Below are 26,211 nucleotides of genomic sequence, written 5' to 3'. Positions count from 1 at the left end.
GGATCCTTTCTCTGGAATTGAGAGGTGCAGACAGACTGCCAAGGGAAGCTTTTGAACCAAACAGGCAATGGTAATAAACTAAAAGTTAGCTTGTTGGTGTTGCACATGGTATACGACCATGGCATTTGTCTTATCTGTCACTTCAAGAGCATAACTGTATTCCACAATCACTGTCTTGAATGAAGTTTTGATACCACATCTAGGTAAATTTTTGGCCTGTACAGGGTAACATAAAATTAATTGTCTAATGTGATAAGATGTCCTGTGGAAAAATCCTCAGACTTGTGTGGGAGTGCACTCTCTGCAGAGATATGCAGAAAAGGCCCTATTTGCATCTTCTTTTGCAGCTAAAGCTATAATTCCAGATCTCTCCTAAACAGGTTTTGGGCTCTTGGACCCATTGCAGGGACTCTTAAATTGTGTAGAATGCTAGAACCTTGACTTCTACAGTATGTATATGTAAATGTTCATCATATTAATCACTGCTGCAGTAGCCGTAGCTGTATGAGTTATATCCTCCACAGGATATAACAGCCTGCCAGCTTACAAAACTTCAGGACACCTTGCACATTCCAAAACTGTCAGTCAGCTTGAGCTGAGCTGACTAAAATACAGGTTTGTGCGTCAAGCCCTTCAGAGCTTTCCTGGTGCTGAAGAGTATGCTCCTCTGAGACTTTAGGGAATCAATGATTGGCTTGTGCTGTTCATTTGTTGGGCAGACAAGTTCCCTTAGGGGAAATATCTTCCATTAAAAATGTTTGCTTATTAATACTGTTCTGTTCTGGAAAGTTATATTAAAGGCAGGAGTTTGTGTTTTAATGTACTGTGATGAGATTGTATTCTACTTTTAAATGAGAAAGCTCTTTTTTCCTGTCAATTTAAAGTTGTCTAAAGTAACTCAAAAACATTTTTCTGTGGAGAAATTGTATTTATTTTACTTTTTGGCATTGGTAAAGTGTTTTAATGTGCTTTTTATTGCATTTTTATGTGAAAAAGTGACATTTAAAGGCTTTTAAGTTTTACTGACTTTTGCTGCTTATTTTCTCAGGGGAAAAAGCCACCATTTTGGCTTGACCATGGAACAAACTGCCAATCCCATGCTCGATCCTTCTTCCAACCACAAAATGAAAAAGGCAAACAACTTTTGCCACCACAGTAGACTAGCAATTTGCCTCAGCTGCAGGTGGGTGACTCTCCTGTGGCCATTAGTTCTACCAGTGTCCATACATCTTTTACCATGGATCCCTATAGTATGGACCATGTCCTCTGCTGCTGTTCAGGTTTACTGAGTGTGCAAGTACAACCACTCTTGTCAGCCTTGGGAGAGGGAACAGAATGCTTTCTTGTTTGTTCAGAATGTAGTGCCCATCCCTGGGGAAGCTGCTGCTGCTGCTGTTAATAACTTTGTTGGCCCCATTCTTCCTGTCAAAAAGAAGTGGAAATCCAAACATGTATCCACTCCTCCTTCAATTTCCTCAGACAGAAGTAGTTTACTGGGTCTGGCTCGGGATTTAATTCAAGTTAATGATCCTTCTTACCTCTTTTCCTTGAAGAAATTTGAAGAAATTCAAGATTCTGAATCGGAACAGAAAGATGAAAGCATGGATGCAGGGTATTCTCCTCAGATTTCTGACTCAGACTCAGGGGAGAACTCAGTTTCTGATTATCCCTGTGGGGAGGTTCTCTTTCTCTGAGACTATATCCAGAAAATGCCAGGGTTTACAGTGGGAGAACACTGAGGTTTGTCACTCCTTGGAAATTATATGAACTGTGACAGAAGGAATATCCAGAACCTTCACACATTGCTCCAGCCCTGTCCTTTTAAGGATGTGTGTGTTACGTCCTGCAGTTTTCCTAATTGTCAGCCAGCTGCCCTAAAAAGGCAGATAGGATTTTCTCACTCTTCCCAAACCTGACCCATCAGCTACAGATTTAGTTAATCGTTATGCTGCTAAGCATTTAGTTAATTCCATTCTTACTCTTTCTGATAAAGATGGGCAGACGATAGTTAAGTATAGGGGGAAAAGTATATGCTTTTGCAACTGATGTTTAGAATTGTGAATTTGTCAGTTGAAGTTTGTTTTGACTAATTGTAAAAGTATGAGGAATGTTTTGTCTACAGTTTCTACTTGTGAGGAAAAATCTGCTTTAAATAATGTAGTTTCTTCAGTTGTACTAGTCACTATTCATTGTTTGCAGAGTGTGTATGGCTCAGTTGTTATTTCTTCTAGGGCTATGGTCACTGGTACTGTTTTGAAGAGGTTTGCCTGGTTTTATTCTCAGAACCTCACAGATGATTTTAAAATCAATTTTACATTCTCCTCTGGCTAAAGATTTAGTTTTTGGCACCTCTGGTCCAGAGGTGATCGAAAAGTCTCATTAAAGGGGTAAGCTGATTCAGGGAATTACAATCAGCCCTCTTTTTCCAAATTTTCAAAGGGATTCTCTAAACCCTCATCCAGTTTTGGCAAAAGACAAAATAAAGTCTCATCAAATGCTGGTAAACAGATGTTCAAGAAGAAATGGCAAGCGGTTCCAAAAAAAGAATTCTGGAACCTATCAAAATGAAGGACAGTTCAACAAGTCAGAATGACTATTTAAGTGAATTTGTCTCCCCCACTCCCACCCGGGCAGCCCTATTTACCTTACAGAAAGTCTGAATTTCTACTTTTCTTTTTGGCAATAGCTAGTTTCAGACAAACGAGTTCTGAAAAACATTCAAGGTTACAGATGGCAGTGGGAGGAACTCCTCCTTTCCAGGGGGTAATTCCTTATCCACCAGATCAGACTTTTATTCCCACCTGTCCTTCCTCACATGCTGTCCCAGGGAGTAATAGAACTAGCTCCTCCCAGGTTGGGAAAGGTTTTTATTCAAGGATGTTTTTAGCACTAAAGAAAGTAACTGTATGAAGACCAGTTCTGGATCTTTCTTTCCTAAATTTGTTTGTGAGAGTACCTAAATTCAAAATTATGTTACCTTACAGTCTGTAAACTCTTCTTTCTCATGCAAGTTTCATGGTAACACTATATTTAAAAGATACTTATCATCACATTCTTATTCATCTAGACTTCAGACTTTTCTTATGGATTTGTGTGTCTGGATCATGTTATCAGTTCTTTTCATTACCTTTTGGACTATCCACTGCACTTAACAGTGCTCACAAAGTGGCTAGCTCCAGATATAGACCATTGCAGGCTACAAGGTAGCCAAATTTTTTTCATATTTAGATGACTTTCTTATATTTGTAGTCTTTTTCAAAATGTCAGAAATCCCTCACTTGGATGAGAGATCTCTTATACAAGCTGGGATTTCAAAATAATATTTAAAAAGATAGTATTCCTGAGTTGTCAGCTAGGCTTCTCAGTTCAAAGAGCTTTACTTCCACATGAAGAAAAATAGATCTTTATCTAGATCTACTTCTAAGGTTTTCCACTAAGACTTCAGACACTGTTGAATACCTCTGGATTTTGGGTCTCATGGCATCTATGACGCTCATGATATCCCTGACAAGACTCTACATGAGAATGATGCAATGGTTATTTGAAGTCTCTTTGGTCCCAGCATCAACACCTGTTACCTTTTCAAATCCCTGTGCTGGGGTTTGTCAGGAGAGAAATCACTTGTTGGTAGAGACAGCACATATCCATAAATCTGGGTCTCCCCTTCTCTCCCTCCCCCCCCATTCTAAAGCAGCCAGTTACCACGGACACCTCAAACTTTTTGTTTGGGGGAGCGGTTTCATAAAGGATAAAAGTAGAGGGTTTGTGGGACACTAAGGACAGATGCAAGCACATAAATATAAAACAGATCCTTCTCATGATCAAGGCACTCAGGTGTCTGAATCATCTTTGGTCCCTAGGACCTCTTCATGTTGTTACAGACAATACCACAGCCATGTGGCATGTAAACAAGTAAGGGGGAACTAGGATGTACCCCCTTTGCACACTAGCCATTTCAGCTTGGGATATAAATTCACAGCATAATCTCACTTTACATGCATCCTAACTTGTCAGAGCAACATTGTGTGGCAGACTAGCTATGAATTACAAGGTCAGACCCTCTCAAATGGAAACTAAATTAGGGGATCTTCCAAGATTTGATCATCTCTGAGGAGTTCCTCAAGTAGACCTATTTGCCTCCTCTCTGAACAAACAGCTAGCAGAAGTCTGCTCCAGGACTCTTTATAAGAAGGTCTGAAAGACAGATATTCCTGTATTCTTTTCTAACCTTTCCACTGATATCCAGGATACTTCTGAAGATTCAGAAGGAATCCCTTAAGATCATTGTGGTGACTCCCTTCTGGCCCAGGCAACTGTGGTTCTTTCCTCTTATAGAAATGGCCAGGGATACCACGAGCTTCCTCACACACTGTATCTGCTCACACAAGAACAGGGATGTTTGATTCACCCTGACCCCAATTAACGTTATCTTACTACCTGGATGATAGGGCCTGAATTCCCTTTAGGAACTTGTTTTCTGAGGATGCACAGAAAATACTAATGTAAGCAAGAAAACCTGCTACTAGAAAATCATATTTTATTAAATGGAAAAGTTTTTTTTAGTTGGTGCCGACAACATAACCAGCACCATTTAGGACTAATTGTTCTCTGACTTTATAATATTTGTGTGAGTTTATATCCTATGGACTTTCTTACTCCTTTAACATGGTTCATTTATCGGACATTTCAGGATATCTGCCCACATATCCACCTCCTTCAATGCATTCTCATGTAAAAATATTTTTGAAAGGGTTTTGCATAAGAGGCCTCCAAGAAAACTAGTGGCTCCTCCTTGGGATCTAAATTTCGTGTTACAGAACCTAGCCTGGCTGACAAGAAGTTCTTAACATAGTAAACAGTTTTACTTTACTGATTACTCTGACTACTGCAAGATGGCTATCTGATCTACAAGCTCTTATGCTGAGTCACCCCTTTCTCATTTTCTGCAGAGATGGTGTTTCTTTGAAAACTAATCCTTTTTTATGTCTAAAGTGGTATCCAAATTTCCTTTAAGTCAAACTGTCAGCTATTACCTTTTGGTATACTCATGACAACTAAACTATTCCTGGCAGAGTCAAGGTCAATTCTACCAGGGTCTTGGTTTTACCTATGGCTGTTTGGGAAGGGTTGGATTCTAGAAATATTCTAGAAGCAGCAACCTGGTCATCTGTACATACTTTTACAAAGAATTATAAACTTGATTCTTTCTTTAGGCCTAGATCAGGCTTTTCTATGACCATTCTCCAAGGGCTCCTGGACTATTCTCTTTCCACCTCATAAATGTATTAATCTAGGGTAATCTACCTATACAGCTGAGGATACTGCAGCAGTCATCAGTAAGATGAACATAGTACAGCTATGTACGTAAACTTACCATTACAACAGATGTTTGAACGTTCATTGCTGCCACTCCCTCCTCCAAACCCTTTTTTTTTGGTGTGGTTATGCTAGGGTGTGGAGATTTATTTATTTATTTTGTTGTTTCTAGCATTGTCCTTTCAGGGCTTAGCCTCCCTCTTTCTTTGTTGGCATGAAAGCTTTGAAGGGCATGGCACCCAAATCTCTCTCTTCAGTCTGATCAACTTGAGCTGACTGACAGTTTGGGTGTGTGGAAGGTGCCTTGAAGCTTTGGAAGCTGGCTGGCTGTTATATCCTATACAGGATATAACCCGTATAGCTAAGCTACTGCAGCAGTGATCATTTGAACATCTACTGTTACAGTTAGTTTACTTACATAACTATACTTTGCAGCTAACATTTTAAGCACTGGAAAATGTTTCTGTAATCAGAATCTATGGATTTGCTTTGCTATGTTACCAGAGTGTGAAAAATGCATGTCAATTACCAACTACAAGCTAGTTTAAATGAATATTGGCATATACTTTGTATTGCTGAGACAATTACTTTTAATTATATTTAATTAATAACAATTAATATTAAAAAACAAGCACACTGATTGGCCAGCCCAAGCAGTGTGCCCATTGTAAATCGGAGACTATACCAATGAGGAAAGGTCCGGTGGCCCGGACTTTTTCCTATTAGTATTTCTTGTAATTTTTTTTTACTTTTTTTTTTTAAAAAAAAAAAAGAAACCCGGAGACTTAAAGCAAATGAGGGAGACGGCACAGACAACAATAAAAGGATAATCAGGTAAGTTCTGCAAAATTAAAGAAACTTACCTAATTATCCTTTTATTTTGTCTGTCCTGGCTCTCCCAAAAGTAAAACGTCTCCCGATTTCCTTTTTTTCCTTTTTTTTAAATTTTGAATTAAAAAAAAAAATTAGCAACAGAGATCTTCCTTTCTCCATTTGCTTCCTCTGCACAGCTCTGATGTACTGTGTAAACGTGGAAACACAAGTCCCATATGCATGTGCAGTACATCAGAAAAAGCCCCAGGATAGTGGAAAACTGAGGAAGGGCAGCATAGAGGGATTATACAACGACATTATTTAAGAAAAGAAAGTATTTCTTTTCTTAAATAATGTAATTTATAATAGCAATAACCTACATCTGGGTGTGGGCAATGCTGGATTTAGCCACGGTTGTCTTTGTTTGGTCACTCAGGCTTCGCCCTCATGACCAAACCACACCAACCATGGGTAAATCCAGCATTACCCACACCCAGATGTGGGTTATTGCTTAATTATACTATGACTGACAATTAATATTAAAAAAATGAGCATGCTGACTGGTCAGCCGAACCAGCATGCCTATTGTAAATCGAAGACTCTGCCAATGGGAAAAGGTCCGGTCACCCGGACTTTTTCCTGTTAGTATTTCTCATATTTTTTTACTTTTTTTTTTTTTTTTTTTAATAAAAAAAGAAACTGGGAGACTTAAATCAAACGTTGAGACAGCACAGAGAAAAATAAAAGGATAATCAGGTAAGTTCTGCAAAATTAAAGAAACGTATCTGATTATCCTTTTATTTTGTCTGTCCTGGCTCTCCTGAAAGTAAAACATCTCCTGATTTCCTTTTTTTACTTTTTTTTTAATTTTGAATTTAAAAAAAAAAAAAAAAAAAAAGGTAACGGAGATCTTCCTTTCTCTGTTGCTTCCTCTGCACAGCTCTGATGTACTGCGTAAGCATGGGAACACAAGTCCCACACGCATGCGCAGTACATCAAAAAAAGCCCCAGGATAGCAGAAAACCACGGAAAGGCAGCACGGAGGCATTATACAAAGACATTATTTAAGAAAAGTACGTTTTTTTTTCTTAAATAATGTCATTGTATAATAGCAATAACCACGTCTGGGTGTGGGCAATGCTGGATTTACCCACAGTTACCTTTGTTTGGTCGCCCTCATGACCAAACCACACCAACCATGGGTAAATCCAGCATTACCCACACTCAGACTTGGGTTATTGCTTAAATAACCCATGAGTGAGGGAGAGTATATTTTGTGAAAAGTAATACTGTTTATATTTTTCTTGTTGTTTGTTCTTTTGATGTTATATGGTTGACTCTAATCTATTGATGCTTTGATAAAAATTTGATTTTTATTTCTGATATGATTAGTTTGATGTAAATTGTATTTAATGATTCAAAAAATATCAACATAAAGAATATCAAACACAGCAGACACATGGTTCAGAATTAACCCATGGATGGCTGCAACTCTTAAAGATGTTTCAAGCTGCATCCTGTCCTTAGATGAATATGTTCAAAGCCTATCAAATGCAAGATTTGGAATATAATGGCCTAGATTCCATAAACTTCATGGAATCCTGCACATTTTGCACAGTTTTGGATAAACAAGGAATACACTAATATGCTTCAGTGTACATAGAATAACTCAGCACAAAACATATATATCCAGGGAGGTTGATGAACTGACAAGCATACGTGGCAAATCTGTATATGTCTGGACAAGTGCTTTATTAACTGGGCCATGCATTATCAATGTCCATCTATTTAAATAAAACAGCCTGAATGCAAACAATACAAAATCAATAAAGGATGAGAAATCTTCAGCAATCTGTACACCAACTGAAAAATATTTACAAATACCTATGGATGTCATACAAGAACAGTCATGTGAATAATATTCACAAACAGTTAAGGATTTTGTCATAATGCATATACAGATACACAGTCATTGCAATATACAGAATCAGATGAAATCTGCAAATTTCCACAACAAAAATAATTAAGATGAAAAACAATTACAGCCACTGTGGGGAACACAAGTAACGCATACACCAAGGGAAATAAGGAAGCAGAAAAGCAGATGTGGGGTAAGCTGGACACAGAAGAAGTATGCCAAAAGATGAAAATCTGAGGGATAGTTAGAGATACATGGATATTTTTTGTGGGAATAGGTCCCTTTTTTGATTTTTGGAGATTAGAAGAAATGGAAAAGACAGGGAAAGAGGAGGATGAGAAGCAAAACAAATATATATATATATGTAAACATATAACAAATATCATAATACATGACAAACAAAGGGTGGAAAAAAATTTAAGGTGAGGTAAATTACACAGACAAGGTGAAATAAAATCGACAAACAGGGCAGTGATACATTCCAGTCATGGTGCAATGCAGAAATACAGATGTACCTATGCGTTATGTAGTGTTGAGATGTTGCATACTATTTGACAGTCAAACTTGAAGCTGTATGACTGTCTGTAGTACTGGGTTGTAATGAAATAAATGTTGACTGCAGTACACAGTGGATATAAAATCTGATAAAGTCTGTCAGCAGTGCAAGTATAAGCCAAGCTACAGCAAGGATGAGCAGATCCAGCCAGGGAAATGTAGGAAAAGACAAGCAGAGGATAGACTAGAACCTCCAACCATGCAAATTGAAGGCAAACAAACAAGCACAATGCCAAACAGAAGTACAGTAGCAAACCAATTATGTGACTGTGTATTACACAACCTAAATAAATGCATAATGGGCAACACATGTGAAAGAGATGAGAAAGACATATGCCATGTCAGAAGCAACACATATGTTTTGTCATATATGTGTTACCTGCATTGGATAAACAGAATCAAATCAGAAAACAAAGTCAGTACACATACACCCAGCAATGACAAGGAATAATAATCAGTAATTAAGGTATAAATAATGCTAAATAAAGGATATCAGCTTGTGCATAGGGATGAAGTAAAAAAAGTCTTCTTCAGTACAAAAATGTAAGTACAACAGGAAAAATGACCAGCCTGCATATCCCTTGCAAGTGTATCATGGTGAAATTGTTGTACAAAGTATTATTTTAACAGAGAAACTACATGACAATGATGGTAATGTAAACAATGGTAAATGTATGCCATGTACATGTGCAACATATTCGACAATGGTAAAACAGGAAAGGAAGGTGGGCAACAGAGGTCAACATCAGTAAGGAAACAGAAACAAATGAAATAGGCACACAGTAAAGGTGGACAATTGTATATAAAAGGACACTTTTCACATGCATATGCTCATCACAGAGACTGGTGTGGAAGTCCACCTAAGCTACATTGAAGTGAATGACTAATGTGCATCACATGGGTAGACAGCATAGATAATGGCTCTAAACGTGTGTGTACATACTACAAAAACACAGTAATGTGCAACAAGTAAGCAGCAAAATGCATAGGTACACAATATAATACTCCTTATATCATACACATATATACTGTCATGATAACATAATGGAAGAGGTGCAATATATATATATATATATATATATATATATATATATATATATATAGAGGCACTTTACTATCTCGAAATACTGAAATGTTGAATTTCAGTATCTCAAGATGAAAGAGCCAAAAGTGCAATTGAGTGAAACTGCACTTGATCGAATTTGAAATGTCGAATCCGTAGCTGTGGTGGCGCGCTATGTGGGATTTGCTATGTTTGTAAGGTGTGGTGTGCTGTGTGATATGGTTTGCCTGCCGTTGTGTGGATATGTCTGGAGATTCAGGTAAGTGCTGTTTTTTTAAGGGTTTCGGGTAGGGATTTGAGTGTATGTGAGTGTGTTGGGAAGTTTTAGGTGTAGGTTAGGGTAGGTATGTAAGAGTGTGAGTGTGTAAGTGTTGAGATTGGTGGTGTTTGTATGTATGTCTTGTGTGTTTGTGCAAGGGGAATATAGAGTATGTAGTGGTGGGTTTAGTGTCTTTGTCTTTTCAGTGCGACCTCGGAGTTAGTATATATAAGTAGTGAGGGTGCAGGGGGGCTTGCCTCCCTGCTTATATGTAGGGTAGGTGTGTGTGTTTGTGTTATTATGTTTGTGTGTGTTTTGTTGGTTTATTGTAGTGTGAGGAGGAAAGTGTATGTATGTTTGTGTGGTGGAGGGTGTATTTAAAAGTCGCGATTTTGAATTTCGTGCTTTTGGGGTTTTGATATTGTGAATGTTTGGTTTTATAGTCTCGGGATACTGAAATTCGAGATTTCAGTATTTTGAGATTATAAAGTGAATTCATATATATACACACACACACACACACACACACACACACACACACACACACACACACACACACACACACATATGCATGCATGCGCTTGCGCATGTGTGTGTGTGTGTGTGTGTGTGTGTGTGTGTGTGTGTGTGTGTGTGTATAAAACAATGTCTATGTACACAACCGAGCAAAGGACAGTTATGCATGTGACAATGGAAGAAATGAATATACACAGTCCCAATGTACAAGGGCATTTTGTCTTCATCATAGTACGTACATAGACACGTACATGTATGTACATGTATGTAAATCATCATATATATATATACATATATATATATATATATATATATACATATATACATATATATATATATATATATATATATATATATATATACATATATATATATATATATATATATATATATATACATATATATATATATATATATATATATATATATATACACATATATACATATATATATATATATATATATACACACACGCATACATACAGACGTTAAATGCCTAAATATGGGTAGCTATGCCAATATGATCATGCATGCTGTAATATAACTTAGAATGAGAAACAATGCATGCAGGAATTATGCTAAATATAACATCACTGTATACACAGCAATGGGAAAATTACTGTCTATGCATTATGTGGCTTATAAATGCCTGCGAAGAGCAATCACACAGATGTGATACAAAATGGCACAATATATGCCAGTACATGCCACACACATAGCTATTGTGCCAGTGTGACATGGCATTAAAAAAATGAATATTACATGAATCACATCGGGAAGGACTGGTCATGTTGTTGAACAGACATTAGACAGCAACAACCTAGAGTGAAATGTATGCAGTGCTTACACATGGACAAACTGTAAATAAAGGACATGGACCCATCCTACTGTGTTATCTGACAAATACATGAACAAAACCTTTGTTGAGTAGCTGTCATCCCACCCATGTATACAGTGGGACAATGCAATCAGAACAATTTCAGAACAATGGTGCCTCACTTGCATCATGGTAACTGCAACAGTCTGATGTGTCACATAAATGCCACAGTTGATTGGGCATAATACTGTGCTGCACTGCATGCACAGCAGTTCGTACATATATTCATAGTTATGATGTAGCATCACTACCCTTATGAAGCAATGCATGCACTATGCACAGCACATCATGTAAATGTAATTGCTTAAAGCATGTGTACTGTATTAATGTGTGTCGCACGTCATGTAACCTCATCCCCAGACCTCTCAACTGTCCCGAATTACTCATTTTTTACCGAGTTTTGGGGTCCAGATAATGGGGTGCCATGATTCCCGAGTGGCATCCCTTCAATTCTAATTTATTCGCACTTTGTTTTTTAATTTTTAAAAAATTTTTGCTCTTCATGAGCTGACATCATCAAGTGCGCAAAGACATCAGCTCCACCAGCCTGTCGGACTTCAGCTCGCACTCATACTTATCACGTACCACATATTTCCGGCTCTGGTTCAAATGCTTTTGTGAACGGCAATCACCAGAGCCGGAAATAATTTTGCTGGCTGGATGATGGATTTATTTAGTTAGCAAAGAAGAGCCAGAACAGATTTCGCTGGCTGGATCTATTTATTTAGCAGAGAAGACGCTCAAGGAAAGGAGTTTGAAGACACTTGCTGGATTTTTTATTTAGAAGATGTTCGTGAGCTGGGATTTTACTTAGAAGAAGATGGATGCTCACTGGATGGAATTAAAGGTAAGGTGTGTGTGTGTGTGTGTGTGTGTGTGTGTGTGTGTGTGTGTGTGTGTGTGTGTGCGCGCGCACGCGCGTGTGTGTGCACATATGCATATATGTGAGTCTGTGTATGTTAGAGTATGTACAGAGAATTGCTAGCTGCCAGATGTCACACATACACACACACACACACACACACACACACACACACACACACACACACACACACACACATACATTCTTGGGGGGAGGCATATGACAAGTGTCTGAGATGCGACTCTCGAGGTGGTAGGTATGCCATGTCATATACTATTTTTTCTTGTAAAGGGGTGAAAGTGCCACTGTGTAACTGTGGCTTGATGCAGAGGTGGTGATCTTGAAGGTATTCTCTGTCAAACATAATTTTCACCTGTGACATTTTGATACTAGATAACCATGATATGTGACTACTGTGTTGGCTTGTTGCACTCGGATTAAACATCTTCACTGAAAGGGAAATTAAGTGACTGTGACCTGGATGAGGTGCACATGAGATGGAGAGTAAGAAATGTGGCCTCCCACAAAAGGTAATATAATGTAAGAAATACATATAGAGGAAGATGAGGACAATTTACCCACAAAAGACCCCTTCTACACAACAGATGCCACCCATATGTCCTTAGTTCTTGTAGCAAGAGCTTATCAATAACAATGACATTTTCCATACCCTACTATCCATCTGTCCCCAAAACTTGCAGACCTGTGAACTCAAGGGTAACATAGTTTTATTTTACATAGTTGAAGGCAATGCTATGGGGTGTGCTGTATGACAACTGTAGGGGCAGAAATGGAATACAGACAGCAGGTGCATGTGCCAAAGTGTACTTATAGGTGTGGGCAAACAGCTCTGATATCAAGATATGGAGTCACCTTGGGGAAAAAAAATACTGTTATAGCATTACTGTTGAATGGGTTGGAGCCTAATATGAATGTGTATTTTATCTGTACTCTGTCTCCTTGTCAAAGGGAGATCACTTTCACAAAGTGGGATTAGTGAAAGCAGGTTTTTTGACTTAAGGCTACATTCAGTAAGATGTAGAAAACTTTTCTGATTTGAAAAATAATTTAAAATGTGTGTGTCTGTCTATCTTGGTGTTTGGGTGACACAATCTTGAAGAGAAATGTAGGATTACTCTTCCAAGCTACAGTATTTGAAATTTCGTAGTTTAAACTACAGCTTTATTAGAAACAAGCTCTGCCTGACCTTTAAAGCATTTGACAATGATCTAGTAAGAGTTCTTCTTGGGTTACATATGTATATTAACCTCAAAATGTACAGGCAAATTAATTCTGTCTTTGTTGGACCAAATGGGAAGGCATGTAAAAGAAGGAAGTTTTATTACAGAGATTTTTTTTTTGGGAATAAATTACAATTTTGCACATACCGTAAAGATATCAACTTTCTCCGGGCTATTTAAAGATAATCCATTTTTGGGTAGAGTACCATGTATATTAAAATAAAGTTTTTGAGTAGATGTTCAATGTTGGCAAATAGGCCTTAATACAGGTTACTGCATACAGATGAACAAGTTGCAGGCATGGGGAGCATGGGTTCTGTCTCAGAAAAATACAGATTTGTACTGAGTTGTGAAAGTAGTCTATTGAGAAGTTCAGGTGTTTGAAAGGAGAACATAAGCTGGCATAGCAAGTACCACTCCCTGTACTTGATGTACGTTATGGTAGGTGACTTTGGATGTGGTGTGGGTTATAATGCTGTTTCAATGAATGTCAGTTTCAAGGGCAAAGACATTTTAATGCCAAGTCTATTTTCATTGTGAGACAGTATTGCTTTGTTTAGCAACCAGATGTCTATTAGTGTTTGCATTGTGCTATAAAATGTAAAAATAAAATCCATATAATCATTGTAGAAGTAAAGCAGTATGCATACTATGCACACATTAGTGTTTATGGTAAATGGGGTGAAACAGTCAGGTAATGGAACATTGGAATGGCTGCAGGGAAACTCTGGCGCTATATTTTGGTTTTCTGTTCTTCAGTTTGCATTTGAGAGTTGGTATCTCACAATTCCATTGGAGTGGGTGGGGTTATGTAATTGTGTATGCAAATTAGATGTTAATCAGCGTACAGATTTGTACCTGTTTTTCATGGGCCTTGTCCAGATTTTTGATGTTTCCAGGTTGAGAGGTATGCTCATGCCAGCTATGACATGATACTGTAGTGTATGGTCAGATGTATATCAGCTATGCATGACAGCAATATGCTATGTCCCCACAGTTAGGCCTGTATATTATATTTTGTGAAATTGCACACACCATGGTGTCAGCATCACATAACTGAATCACATGGACAAAACTTATGGTCCTGTGGGCCCACCCTGATGGGGTTGAACATTGCGAATGATCTCCCTAGAGATCTTCAGGAAGGAGTAGTGTATGGCCCATACCATGTCCTGAAAAAAGTTCATGTCCCTCATCGTCATCTGAAAGATGTCCATCATCACCTTCTGGATCTGTTCCCGTAAGCTGTCTCTTTGTTGTGGTGGTTGATGTCTCCGATGCTGAACAGCAGGAATGGTGGCACATGCAAGTCTAGGTCTGTCATCACAGTCATCGTCTGTCCGTTATCTTCCTGGTCCACTGACTTGGAGTTGCCTGGTAGGGGTCTGGCATGTCATCTCCTCTGTCATCCAATCAGCAAGCTGCCACAGGTCCCATGTTCTGATATCAATAGAAGGCCATGTGTGGGACACTATGTGCCTCACAGATTGTTCTTTCTTTACCCCATTGCATTACATGTCATGCAATACGCAGCTTATCTGAGAAAACGCTGTTATTACTTGCAAGTATGAAACAGCCATCGGTATTCATGAAAAACAAACATGTACCAAAGCAGGACACATACATATTACAACACATCTAGATAAGTGTTTCATTATAATGTGTCATATAATGATGACATGAATCTACAATCACATCAGTTTCTGCAATGCTGACACTGAGAACAACAGCATAGTGTTTTGAATTAGAACTGTGATATAAAACCCTAACATATACCTCCCACCACAGTCATGCAGACAGTATGTCAGGAAAAAAAACACACATTCCATGGTCCACTATTTGTATGTATGCCTGACACAAACGAGTTGAGGTGTTCATAGCAAAGTTAAGTTCAAGTATAACTGAGGTGTTATTTTGACATCCCATGAATAACAGATGTTTCTTAACAATAGACAGTATGATGAACAAGCAGTGGAAACATCAATCTCTATATGCAAATGAGATAAGCAATGTAACATGGTTAATGGCTGACATCACATCAGAGAATCAGAATGCAGTACAACACATCATGCAAAGCAATCTTACACATAGCATGTGATATCTACCACTGTAGTTTATTCCTCACAGTGTCTATCATCAAGAAATGTATAAATGCCACTAAGTCAATTTGTAGTTTTCTTATCTATGTACCTGATCAACTAAAACACTGTAATACTGATAAATAGGCATTTAACAAGCATATAGGAAACAATAACAGGATTGGTTTTGGACACAATTAGTACATGACAAAAAATGTCTGGAATCCTCACAACACATGATTAAACAGAAGACACCCATTCAGCAATAGAATTGGCAGGCTATGCACAATAGAAAATTCAGTGTAAACACCAATGCAGGCATATAAATTTGCCATCATCTACTTTTCCAAAACATGTAACAGCACAACAACCTACATATGAAAGTGTCCAGTTAAAAGCACTATGACAGTTACATAGATATATCTGTCATTGAGGTTGTGCTTAAAAAAATAATGATTACGTTCTCAAACATACCCTTTTTATAACTCAAAAGTGGAATTTTGCAATGCATGTATAATGTTATTCACATTAAATCATGACTATTACAGTCACCTTACAGATACATTATGAGTGGTGTTCTATTAATGTTAGTCAGCCAGATTCTGCAAGCAAAAGTGGTTATTTAACAATGTTATGATTGCTTCTGGGGAAATTAATGTCTGCAGTCAGCACACATATCTGTGTCCCTACACAGGTCCTCCGGCTTGTGCAGCCACTTAATGCACAATGTATGATTCTTAGCTCTGTCCTAATCACCTGCAAAAATAAATAAACAAATAAATAAATAAATAAATAAATTTCACTAGCATGGAAGGATTATATCAGTTGATTATAAATAATCTGGTATTTAAGCAATAAGCGATGAGTGGGTGCCGGTATACTGATGATGTACCCATACTTGGCAAGGTTTGATCATAACAGGAACTGAACTGAGCTGTACTCCTAAAACATTCATATTAACCTAAAGTTCAACAGTTTGAGCCAACAGACTGCAAACTGCCTTACAACAAACAGCATTATTTCTATGGCGTTATGACATATTCCATTGTATAGCAGTAATATGTCTCAGTGTTTAACTGGTTTGTAATATAGAGCCTAATAAAGTATGTCTGTATTACACAGTATTCATTCACACATACAGACACATACTGTGCTTGTTGAACCATTATAGGTAACAGAGAAAAGCATAGTCATCCAAGGATAGGTGTCATTAAAAAGTACAGTTGTGTACCTACCATAAATGTAGATGTTCGAGTGTATTCACTGTTGCAGTCATTACAATTGGGTTATCCTGCTGGCAGGCTACCCGCAGTCGGCCTGAATTCCAAAGTCTAGGTCCGGCATCAGTTGCTGTTGCCTCCTCCCTGATGTCAGTGCGCCAGGGGTATAAAAGATGCAGCCGATGCCATTTTCTTCAGTTTTTCTTGCCCCAGATGTCAGGTGCCCCCAAAAGGGTAGGCTAAAAATATGTCAATAAAGCATACATGCACCAAAGTAAATTATTCTTTCCTCTACCAGCAAATACACCACATAGGTTGTATAGAATAGAGAAGTACAGATAACTTCCAGCAAAGATAAGGGGGGGTGGTGGGTGGGTAACCTGGACTGCAACAGTGAATACACTCGAGCATCTACATTTATGGTAGGTACACAACTGTACTATGTTCATCGTGTTTTACTGTCACAGTCATTACAACTGGGTTGAATCCCAAAGCTAAGGTTGGGAGGCTGGAGCTAAATAGGATTAGGAGTGGCTATGAGGTCCTGCAGAACTGCAGTGGCAAAGCCTGCCCTGGATTTAGAGTAGAATGGTAAGTGGTAGTGCTTTGTAAAAGTGTGCACTGAGCTCCAGGTTGCAGCCTCTAAAATGTCTTTGGTTGGTACTCCTCTGAGGAAGGCTGCTGTTCTGGTTGAATGTGGCCTAATGGCTGTAGGCACTGATTTGCCATGTTGTGAATAGCAGAAAAGAATGCAGTGGCCTATCCACTTTGAAATAGTCTGCTTTGAGATAGCCTTTCCTTGTAATCCTGCAGCATATGCCACTAGTAATTGCTCAGTCTTTCTGAAAGCTTTGGTTCTGTCCAGATAGAAGCGCAGCTGTCTGTGTATGTCCAAAGAATGCAGAAGTCTCTCACCCTTATTCTGTAGATTTGTATAAAAGGTAGGCAAGTGAATATTTTGGTTAAGGGCCACATTGGACACTACCTTAGGCATAAATGTCGGGTTTGTCCTCAGAGAAACCCTATCTGGATGGAAAATGATAAAAGGTTCCACAGCCATGAGTTCCTGTAGCTCTGAGACTTGTCTTGCAGAGGTTATTGCTAGGAGAAGAGCTGTTTTCCAAGATAAAAATTTTATATCAGCTGTAGTGGCTGGTTCAAAAGGAGGCAGGGTGAGTTTTTCCAAGACATAATTGAGGTCCCATGCAGGTATTGGTGATCTCCTTGGAGGCCTTAAGTTTTTGGCTCCTCTGAGGTACTGCCTTAGTAAAGGATGAGAAAAAACAAGTGGCTCTGTATTGTAATGAGCCAAAATGGCAGAGGCATGAATCTTAATTGATGAAAAGGATAGGCCTTTGTCCAGCATCTCAGTTAAGTATTGCAAAATCTGAGGAATATTTGGTACAATTATGTCAATTCCTTGTGCCTGGTTCCAAGCACAAAATCTCTTCCATTTTTTAGCATAAGATTTTCTGGTACTAGGCCTCCTGGCCTCCAAAATAACATCCATCACTACTTTAGAAAGAGGGGTGTTTTGAATGACTAAATTATCCGCCATGCTGCCAGATTTAAGGTCTTCAGTTGGATGTACAGGATCTGGCTGTTTTGTTGGGACAGTAAGTCAGGAATTTGAGGTAATTCCAGGCTGGGCATTGAGACAGGTTCCTTAGGACTGGGTACCAGTGCTGGCGGGGCCAGTCTGGGGCAATCAGTATCATTTTTGGCTTCTCTTGTCTGACCTTTAGGAGTACCTTGGGGAGGAGAGGCAGTGGAGGAAAGGCATATACTGTTAAGTTTTTCCAGCTGAAAGACAGAGCATCCACTTTCCATGCTTGCTTGTGATGTCCTTGTGCAGAATCTCTGTAGTTGGCAGTTGTGAGGGGAGGCAAATAGATCTATGTCCGGGCATCCCCATTTCCTTGTTATTATGCTGAATATTTGCAGATCCAATTTCCACTCGTGGGGATCCATGAGGTTTCTGCTTAGTTCATCTGCCAGAGTATTTATCTTTCCTGGCAGGAATTGTGCCTGCAGATGTACTAGGTAAGTCAATGCTGTGTCCCACAAAGTCATGGCTATTCTGCAAAGGGGATAGGAATGAGTGCCTCCCTGCTTGTTTATGTACCACATGACTGTGGTATTGTCCGTTTTTATCAGTAGTTGTCCTGGATGAAGTTGGTCCTTGAAGGCTGTCATGGCACTATGAACAGCTAGCATCTCTTTTTGATTGATATGTAGATGCATTTGGCTTGTGGACCATGTGCCCTGAATACATCTTCCTGCCATGTGGGCCCCCCAGGCATAATCTGATGCATCTGTTGTTAATGTTTGCCTGGCTGTGGGTAAAGTGAATGGCTGTCCCTTGTTGTGGTGACAGGCCTTTGCCCACCATTGAAACTCCTGTTGCAGGCAGGGAATGAGGCTAATTATTGTTCCCAGGCTGTGACAATGTTGAGTCCAACCACTTTTTAGATACCATTGAAGTTTCCTCATATGCAGTCTTGCATATGGAATTAGCAGAATGCAGGATGCCATGAAGCCCAAAGCCTGCAGAATTTTTCTTGCAGATAACTGGGCCTTTATTGCCAACAGTTTGAAATAAGTAGTCAGTTGCCTTTGTTTGTCTGGCATGAGATAAGCCATCTGGGCAGTTGTATTTAGGCTTGCACCCAGGAATATTATCTCTTGAGAGGGTACAAGTTTTGATTTATTTTCATTTACCGTGTACCCTAGGCATGCTAGTAATCTTTTTACAAACGCCAGATGCTGTAGTAGAATGTCCTTGTTCTCTGCTTGAATGAGGCAGTCGTCCAAGTGAGGATATATTTGTATTCCTCTTTGTCTGCAAAATGCAATTACTGGAGCCAGGCATTTTGTGAAGACCCTGGGTGCAGTAGATAAGCCAAAGGGCAGTGCAGAGAATTGGTAGTGCATTGAGCCAGCTATGAATCTGAGGTATCTTCTGCATGATTGTCTGATTGGGACATGCAGGTATGCCTGTTTTAGGTCTAAAGTCACAAGCCAAGTCTTCTTTTGCCCAGCATGGGCAGAAGCTGCTGCAGAGCCAACATTTTGAATTTTGGAATATCCAGATATGTGTTTAGAATAGATAGGTCCAGTATTGGCCTCCAGGCTTTGTCCTTTCTGGGCACCAAGAACAGTCTTGAGTAAAACACCTGTCCCTGCTCTTGCTCTGGTACTTGCTGAATGGCCCTCATGTCCATGAGGGATGAAATTTGCTTTTGTGCCTCTGCCCATTGATTTTTTGGCAGGTCTGGCAAACCATGTGCCCTTGGCAGGGTATGAAAGTGAAACTTGTAGCCTTGTGACACTATGTTCAAGACCCATTTGTCCTGGGTTATTATGTGCCAATTTTGATGAAAAAGTGCTAGTTTTCCCCCTAAAGGTGCTGCCAGAAGATAAGTGCTTGGCGCATGCAGGGGGAAGACATTGGGACTCTTTCCTGTATGGTTGTGATTTGTCTTCTCCGCTTTTGGAGGTAGAAACACCCCATTGTTTAGACCTGTATGTGCCTTGGGGCTGGGACCTGCCTCTAGGGTGTCTGTATCTGCCCCTTTGTGGCCTGTCTGACACTGGAAAGGACCAATTATTTGTAGGCCAGTGTCTGCTAAATCTTGGAGGCTGTACCTGTAAGAAATCCTTGACTGTTTGCATAGATTTGCTTCCCACGAGAAATACAATTATTAACTTTTTCTGACATCGGTCTGGAGCAAGAAAAAAGTTACCCCAACGGGGTACTTAGCTTTTAATGAAGATTTCGGATCTGAAATTCGAACACAAAAATCTCAGGAGTCGGACGACCGGCACTTGCAAACTGCTTTTGCTTTGGGCACCGCGCGGCAAGAAAGACTGAAGAAAATGTCATCGGCTGCATCTTTTATGCCCCTGGCACACTGACGTCAGGGAGGAGGCAACAGCAACCAACACTGGACCTAGACTTTGGAATTCAGGCCGACTGCGGGTAGCCTGCCAGCAGGATAACCCAATTGTAATGACTGCAACAGTGAAACATGATGAACATCACATAGCCATTCTATATCTTCCAAGAAATTACAGGGCTTAAATTGCTTAGGTTCAATATCAACTACATGAACATGGAAATTCCTGGAAATGGGCTTTGAACCCAAACATAGGGGGCTATTAATCACTGTGACTCATTGTTTATCCAGTTGAGCTAACTGACATAACAGTTCATACCTGCTTGTAATAAGAATATTCACAGTTATATGTGTATAGTTTAAGTACGTTAGTATTACGTTTATCATTACACACAGCCATGAAATTGAATTAAAACATTGCCATAAGAACATACAGCTAGGAAATAGCTCTGGGAGAGATCCTCAGCATCCCTCCAATGCAGGTCATCATAGCATTAGTGGACTTGCATGCCAGTACAGAAAATCCCAGTCCATTGGCAGTGCTCTCATAAACCGGTTCCAGATCGTAATCATCATAAAGTTCTTTGGGTGTGCTTGTATCCTTTGCTCATGTCCAGCATAGGCAGTGAGCATGTAGGGGGTCTCCTTCTCCATCTATTTCTGCACCTGGCACCCTGAAGTCCCTGAAAACTGAAAAATGCTTAGGTCCCAGTTAGTTTGCAGGTGGCAATGGTATGACAACTAAATGTATCAAAATCACATTTTAAAACTGGTGCATATAAGATGTTATCAGACTATTGGAAGGCATACAGCAAGTGTCAGAATCCTACATATACCTGAGTATTCCTACTAAATTTAGAGATATAACTTTGTCCTAAATATATCAGCTACATGTCTTTTAGAAACATTAAGTAGCTGTTATGACAATTAGCTCATCTGGATAATTAAAAAGACATGGAGATTGTTCTTCATATAACTACAGATTCTATTTTATGGGGTTTATTTATTTGCTAATGTTTATACTGTACATAATACTGAACACTGTAGATGTACATCTGTTTTCCAACATATACATCATTTCACACATCCACTATAGTCATGTATCACTGACACCTATAGTGCCTAGGCCACTGATAACTACACATTTTGTAGTTATCCATAACACTATGACAGTATTGCCTAGTCTACCTGTCTATGTGTGAAAACTAACTCATAAATAACTTTTTTACTCCTTTTCTCTGAATAAATGGACATTCTTATAATACTCCCATTTGTTTAACCCAAGAGGACTGCCTTTCCAACTACCTACACATATCTTACCATTTGTAATATGTGTTGATATCTGTTATTTGTGTACATCATGATGGCCTATTGCATTTATTTGTCTGGTGTTATCGTATTCATCCATTATCCGTAGTAATAAAGATACACCACCCAGTATTTGCTGGTTGTTAGCTTGGCATGTAAAGAAATGGGTTAACATAAACATATGTTGGCGTGCTGTGGATTCAACTCCACATAGGGAAAACATATTATTATATTCTTAACATTGTCTCTTTCACACATTGTGAAAACTCTACTCTACATACCTGCTTATATGTGTAAAGCTTGGAAAAGACTGTTACATTTCTGCTAAAATGCTTTGTGGAATATGCTGTCATTTGCAAAATTGTTTAATGTATAATTTTTTCATTCATTATTAAATTCACTTCGACAACCTTCTCATCTTTATCTTTGGAGGAAGTCTAATGGTCAGACATGCAGGTGGAATGCAGAACAAGGAGATACAGTGATGTATGCATTTCATTTGTGATGTGTGTTTTGCCAATGAATATCTTTATATGTAGTCCTCCCACATACATTAGTGTGTCCCTGATGTACAGCACCTTGTTGTTGTCTATTACCATCAGGTATGTGATACATGACACTATTCCACTCTCTGAGGGGTGAAGGTTTTCATTGGTTGTTATCAGCTGGGACCACTGTGCTGAAATGCATTCATTCTTGCAACTTATTTTCCTAAATGTCCAGCACATTGTCATCAATGCACATTCATAACTCAAAGTCTTTGCACTGCATTTGCTTCACACACTCCCAGGAAAGATGTATTAGCTAGGCATGTATGTGTTAAGGTTTGAGTGTGGATATAGCTTAGAGTTGCAGGTTTGCATCTCAGATTTGCCACTCTTTGTTCAATTCTATTCCAAGATATGAAGGACTGTATAAGTAACATTACAAAATATGTATGGTGATTCTGTGATGTTGTTCAACAAAACATTTTTAGAACCTGATATAAGCAATGTATATCACTATTATTTGAGGATTCCATCATTCACAGTTGGTCTTTTATTTTTGCAGGTGACAAGGGCAGGGCCGGTAACCATGCCCTGTGCATCAAGCAGATGCACAGACTGGAGGAGCAGCAGAGGGAGAAAAATATGCTACTTATTTTGTTTGTTTTGTTAAATAAAATGTATCTGATCCTTGTTACAAGCCTGTATTTCTGACATTACCATATATACTGCTCTCAGATAGTTTACTGAGGCATAAATTATTTTTAAACAGTGCAGGCCTCAGTATTAATGTTTTGTTGTCATTTTCATTTTTATCAAATTACAGCTCTGTGAATGTTGAATGAGGCAGTGTCAGGGCATGCTTTACTTGAAATGTCAGGATATGTTATGTGTGCTTGCTTTGTATATGTTTGCCATGCTTAATGCTGACCAATAAACAACTGTTTAGGTCATGTCATGATTTCCACTAGTAAGCTGTGTTATGCATGCCACTGCATGGCCTAGGCAAAGCTGCTCACATTGTGTGACTGATACAGTGTCTCTGACATGTTCTGTTACTGGACATGTCCATAAGTATAGATAATGCGACAAAGTGAAGTGTACATACGGAGCCATCTACTGGCAGCAATTCTGTTGATTATAACTGTGCTACTTGGTAATGTTTGTGCCATTTCATCCTGAATTGTGTTTTAAATGAGGCCTTCAATTTATGCTAATACACCTTTACTCTCATATTCTGATATGCAGAACTCACACATAGATGGGATGCTAATTAATGTATCTTAGATTGCAGATGGGCACATCAGTTTCAGTTTAATGTTATCTATGATTTTCATAGTAATGTGTGACCTGATAGACATTTGCTTTTCATTGTTATGGCTTAGATTACTGACATGCGTCACTTATGGTGGTGCACTGGACTATGGTCATAACGTACTTTAACATTTCATCAACACTGTTTCCTTCCTGTTCGTTATGTCACAGTGGGTATGTTATGCAGACAGGTAGTATCAGGTATGCATATGTAATTTCTGTCCTGTGTTATGATTCATCTTGACAGACCATGATACTCATGGACGATCGCCACTCAGATGTAGACAATGAGTGCATACCAGGCCACTGCCGGAGTCCTCAGATGGCAACGACCAAGACGATGATAATGATGACGAGAGGAAGCTGGACTTGCATGTGCCATCATGTCTGCTGCACCCCAGAGGGGACAATGCCAGGAAATGCAGTGACATGATTACTGGGAGAAGGTGGTGACTGATGTGTTTCATACACAGATGAGAGACATGACAGGGAATTTTTTTAGGGTATGGCACAGGCTATACATGACACATTCAGTGAGATAGCCCGAGAGATCATTCATGATGTTCGTACTCATCAGGTTGGTCTCTCTGATCTGTATGTATTGTCTGTGTGCTCCAACTATGCAATGCTGCACCATGCTGTTTCCCATTTCAGCTACTGGACTGTATATGCACTCTTGTATATGTATACCATTTAGCTGCCATGCTTACGTGTTACAGGTCCAAAAATACACTGCAGATATGTAATATTTCATTATATTTCAATGTGTGCATGACATACATTAACATGTGTGCATGACACACATTAACACATCGGGCTTTCCTTCCACATTCAACTGTCCATGCATTGTGTCAATTAACATGTAACTACTGCTGCAACAATTACACCGTAAACATATGTGTTAGCAACAGGAACTCTCAAACAACATGTTGGCCATCATCCAGCACTACCACAATGGTATGGTTAACATTTGTTTATTGCCATATCATGTATGTGCAACAGAAGTACGTGCCCTTGCCTGTGTGTTTTGGATGACAGTCATCATGCTGTCCCACTGGCATGATGTAATGTTGTGTGCATGTGTTGGCAATGCTGATGTCATGTTGGGTCATATAAATGTATGTCATACATATGGGTAGTTCTCCTTTACTGACTTCACAGACTGCCAGTTTAATGTTCATGTGTACACCATGTTAACGATCACTTATTCAGTAACAGTACATTGTGCCATGTTTGGTCTGTGTTACATTTACATGTTCATTCATTAGTGACATAAATTCACACTTTTCAGCAAATTGAGTACACATTCAATAATGTAAGTACATATCTCTGCACATAGTCTGGTCCACATTGAAATACCATTGAACTTGCACCTATGACATGTGAGCAGTCACAGACTTAACGTTGATATGATGTAATGATGCTCCCTGGATATTCCATACTGGCATGACAGTATGAGTGTATGTGATGGAAATTCTTAGCTTGCTTACCTATGCCTGTTGATATTACATGACTGCACAATAGTGTGTATGTTTAATTTATGCATGCTCAATTTTGTTGACATCAGAAAATTCAGTGTTCCCATATGACATACATTTGCCATTTGCTTAAAAGTATTTTCGGTTAAATTTAACAGCACCCTATGTGGTGTACACATGGATTTGTGATGTGTAACCTTACCTTGTTGTCATGATTTATGATTGTCTTTCTTGCTGTGGGCCCAGATTGTTCACCTTCCTTCCACCTTTGTAGGTGGAATTTGGAAGGTGTAGGTGTATTTTGCAGATATATTTACCTTTGTTGCAATTATTGTCCATTGTCATGTATTTGTTTACAAAGTCAACATGCGCCAACTGTATGGCCATTATACAGATGCAGAACATATGCACACTAGTAGCTGGCTTGCAATACATCCTTGTTTTCATTATTCTTGTGTGTTAACCAGTATATATTGTTGAAATTCATGTGCACAACTTGATATTTTTTATACAGCTGTACTGTTAGATTTGTGAATATATATTACTCTTACATGTCATTGGTGTGTGTATGTACATTGACATTGCTTTTATGTAAATTCCAGTTAGACCACTGGCAGTCATGCATATATGCCTACACCTGTGTGTTGCCTTTGACATGTCATATGTATGTGACATACATGTATTGCATTACATGTCTGGGCTGTGTACACAATTGTAACAAGTTTGCTGCTTTGCTGCAGTACTGCTGTTTGGCACTGAGCTTAGTTATTTGCATTTCACATGCATGGTGTAGGTTCTGTGCTCTCCTCTGTTGAAATTATCTAGCATTCCAAAATATGCATTTGGTCATCTGTGATGCTGCTTGGCTTACACTTGCACTGCTGACAGACTACTTAGATATGGGTTTATTTATCCAATGTGTACTGTGATCATACTTTCTAGACAGAAGAAACCAGGATTTGTTACTTCACGGCACCCTCAAGGAAGACTAACAGAAAAAAAAATTCTG

At 38.9% G+C, this 26,211-nt stretch overlaps 1 long non-coding RNA gene across 1 annotated transcript in view; it reads left to right on the top strand.

Moving 5' to 3' along the window:
* LOC122793236 overlaps window positions 1-23,117 on the top strand; it is a 73,151-nt gene extending 50,034 nt beyond the window's left edge. Inside the window, exon 3 of the long non-coding RNA XR_006363454.1 lies at window positions 22,976-23,117. This is a non-coding gene — a long non-coding RNA (uncharacterized LOC122793236). The remainder of the gene's footprint in view (window positions 1-22,975) is intronic.
* The last annotated feature ends 3,094 nt before the right edge of the window (window positions 23,118-26,211 follow it).

Source organism: Protopterus annectens, chromosome 2.part0, assembly GCF_019279795.1.
Source record: "Protopterus annectens isolate FY-2018-M chromosome 2.part0, PAN1.0, whole genome shotgun sequence".
In the NCBI taxonomy this organism is placed as follows: Eukaryota; Metazoa; Chordata; order Ceratodontiformes; family Protopteridae; genus Protopterus; species Protopterus annectens.
This window is presented reverse-complemented; position numbering and strand designations above follow the sequence as displayed.